The sequence below is a fragment of the Saccoglossus kowalevskii genome, chromosome 21 (assembly GCF_978046115.1).
Source record: "Saccoglossus kowalevskii chromosome 21, keSacKowa6.1, whole genome shotgun sequence".
Taxonomy (NCBI): domain Eukaryota; kingdom Metazoa; phylum Hemichordata; class Enteropneusta; family Harrimaniidae; genus Saccoglossus; species Saccoglossus kowalevskii.
Window position 1 is genome coordinate 1,487,481 of NC_140661.1, and position 4,067 is coordinate 1,491,547.

At 35.5% G+C, this 4,067-nt stretch overlaps 1 non-coding gene across 1 annotated transcript; it reads left to right on the forward strand.

The window, feature by feature from the left end:
• The first annotated feature begins 2,968 nt into the window (after positions 1 to 2,968).
• LOC146729514 (Nuclear RNase P) lies at positions 2,969 to 3,282 on the forward strand. The gene has a single exon (XR_014928163.1).
• The last annotated feature ends 785 nt before the right edge of the window (positions 3,283 to 4,067 follow it).

The following is a 4,067-nucleotide window of genomic DNA, read 5'->3' on the forward strand; positions in this document are numbered from 1 at the left end:
GGTGCATTCATCGTATTATGTAGTGCATTAACCATGTCATGTGGTGCATTTACCATATTACGTAGTGCACTCATCGTATTATATAGTGCATTTACCATGTCATGTAGTACATTCACCATGTTATGTGGTGCATTTACCATATTATGTAGTGCATTCATCGTATTATGTAGTACATTCACCATGTTATGTGGTGCATTCATCGTATTATGTAGTGCATTCATGTTATTATGTACTGCATTCATCGTATTATGTTGTATATTTACTATGCTATGTAGTACTTTCATCTTGTTATGTAGTGCATTCATCGTGTTATGTAGTGCATTCATTGTGTTATGTAGTGCATTCATTGTGTTATGTAGTGCATTCATCATTTTATGTAGTGCATTCATTGTGTTATGTAGTGCATTTACCATATTATGCAGCGTGTTTACCATGTTATGTAGTGCATTCATCGCATTATGTAGTGCATCCATCGTAGTATGTAGTGCATTCATCGCATTATGTAGTGCATTCATCGCAATATGTAGTGCATTTACCAAGTGATGTAGTACATTTACCACGTTATGTAGTGCATTCACCATGTTATGTGGTGCATTTACCACATTACCTAGTGCATTTACCATGTTATGTGGTGTATTCATCGTAGTATGTAGTGCATTCACCATGTCATGTGGTGCATTTACCATATTATGTAGTGCATTCATCGTATTATATAGTGCATTTACCATGTCATGTAGTACATTCACCATGTTATGTGGTGCATTTACCTTATTATGCAGTGCTTTCATCGTATTATGTAGTACATTCACCATGTTATGTGGTGCATTCATCGTATTATGTAGCGCATTCACCATGTTATATGATGCATTTACCATATTACGTAGTGCATTTACCATGTTTTGTAGTGCATTCATCGTGCCATGTAGTGCATTCGCCATGTTATGTAGTACATTCACCATGTTATGTGGCGCATTCACCGTGTTATGTAGTTCATTCACCATGTTATGTGGTGCAATTACCATATTATGTAGTGCATTCATCGTATTATGTGGTGCATTTAGCATATTATGTAGTGCATTCACCATCTTATGTGATGCATATACCATATTATGTAGTGCATTTACCATGTTATGTAGTGCATTTATCGTATTATGTGGTACATTCACCATGTTATGTGGTGCAATTACCATATTATGTAGTGCATTCATCGTATTATGTGGTGCATTTAGCATATTATGTAGTGCATTCCTCGTATTATGTAGTGCATTTACGATGTTATATAGTACATTCACCATGTTATGTGGTGCATTTATCATGTTATGTAGTACATTCACCATGTTATGTGGTGCATTTACCATAATATGTAGTGCATTCATCGTATTATGTAGTACATTCACCATGTTATGTGGTGCATTCATCGTATTATGTAGTGCATTCATGTTATTATGTACTGCATTCATCGTATTATGTTGTATATTTACTATGCTATGTAGTACTTTCATCTTGTTATGTAGTGCATTCATCGTGTTATGTAGTGCATTCATTGTGTTATGTAGTGCATTCATTGTGTTATGTAGTGCATTCATCATGTTATGTAGTGCATTCATTGTGTCATGTAGTGCATTTACCATATTATGCAGCGTGTTTACCATGTTATGTAGTGCATTCATCGCATTATGTAGTGCATCCATCGTAGTATGTAGTGCATTCATCGCATTATGTAGTGCATTCATCGCAATATGTAGTGCATTTACCAAGTGATGTAGTACATTTACCACGTTATGTAGTGCATTCACCATGTTATGTGGTGCATTTACCACATTACCTAGTGCATTTACCATGTTATGTGGTGTATTCATCGTATTATGTAGTGCATTCACCATGTCATGTGGTGCATTTACCATATTATGTAGTGCATTCATCGTATTATATAGTGCATTTACCATGTCATGTAGTACATTCACCATGTTATGTGGTGCATTTACCTTATTATGCAGTGCATTCATCGTATTATGTAGTACATTCACCATGTTATGTGGCGCATTCATCGTATTATGTAGCGCATTCACCATGTTATATGATGCATTTACCATATTACGTAGTGCATTTACCATGTTTTGTAGTGCATTCATCGTGCCATGTAGTGCATTCGCCATGTTATGTAGTACATTCACCATGTTATGTGGCGCATTCACCGTGTTATGTAGTTCATTCACCATGTTATTTGGTGCATTTACCATATTGTGTAGTGCATTCATCGTATTATGTAGTGCATTTACCATGTCATGTAGTACATTCACCATGTTATGTGGTGCAATTACCATATTATGTAGTGCATTCATCGTAATATGTAGTGCATCTACCAAGTAATGTAGTACATTTACCACGTTATGTAGTGCATTCACCATGTTATGTGGTGCATTTACCACATTACCTAGTGCATTTACCATGTTATTTGGTGCATTCATCGTATTATGTCGTGCATTAACCATGTCATGTGGTGCATTTACCATATTATGTAGTACACTTACCACGCTATGTAGTGCATTTATCATGTTATGTGGTGCATCTACCATGTTATGTAGTGCATTCATCGTATTATGTAGTGCATTCACTATGTTATGTGGTGCATTTACCATGTTATGTAGTGCATTCATCGTATTATTCAATATATTAAATATTCGCCAGTTTAGTCCAGTGTGGATTAGGTAATTGTGGGTTGTGTAAAATGTACAGGCTAATATTTTAAAAATTGCTAAAACCAATTTAAGTCACTTAATTATGCAAAATTCTATACCTTAGTCAGTCTATTATTTGGCCTGGTTCCTTTCGGTATTAGAAGGTGAATAGTGCGCCATCAAATGGTAATAGTCATTATCGTACTAATGATTTGCATACTTTCACCTGAATATGTTTTGTGACTGTCATACTCTCTATAAGTATCAGTTAGATATATTATTAATATGTGTTGATGAGAATGCTCACATTAGGGGATACATACAGGCATGTCATTGCTTTTACGTCCCCTGGGAAGGTCTGAGATACAAGCAGAATGTATTCCTGAGACAGGAACTGTTCTAACCGGGATGGGTGGGACACCAGAAACATGGCATGGCAAGGTACGAATCAGATGCACGAAGCCTGGTAACATCGGTTAATGTTATCAGGTGGACATCACGTGTCGTTGTCATAGTTGAAAGTAGTCCCGTTGCTGGTACCTTTGAGTGCGATTTGTGAGGTGGTACCCAATCCATAACTCAATTCAAACTACTCTCTCATCAACACTTTTATTTACACAACGTGTTGTTACAGTCATGTTACCAATTACATTGAAATCGTTTCATTATCCCAGTGTTGCTATTTTCTCATATTATATGGTGCATTCACCTTGTTATGTAATGCATTTACCACGTTATGTAGTGCATTCATCGTATTATGTAGTGCATTTACCATGTTATGTAGTACATTCACCATGTTATGTGGTGCATTTACCATATTATGTAGTGCATTCATCGTATTATGTAGTGCATTTACCGTGTTATGTAGTACATTCACCATGTTATGTGGTGCATTTACCATGTTATGTAGTACAATCACCAAATTATTATGTGCATTTACCATGTTATGTAGTGCATTAATCGTATTATGTAGTGCATTTACCATGTTATGTAGTACATTCACTATGTTATGTGGTGCATTTACTATATTATGTAGTGCATTCATCGTATTATGTAGTGCATTTACCATGTTATATAGTACATTCACCATGTTATGTGGTGTGTTTACCATGTTATGTAGTACATTCACCATACTATGTAGTGCATTTACCATGTTATGTAGTGCATTCATCGTATTATGTAGTACATTCACCATGTTATGTGGTGCATTTACCATATTATGTAGTGCATTCATCGTATTATGTGGTGCATTTACCATGTTATGTAGTACATTCACCATGTTATGTGGTGCATTTACCATGTTATGTAGTACATTCACCATATTATGTAGTGCATTTACCATGTTATGTAGTGCATTAGTGTATTATGTAGTGCATTTACCATGTTATG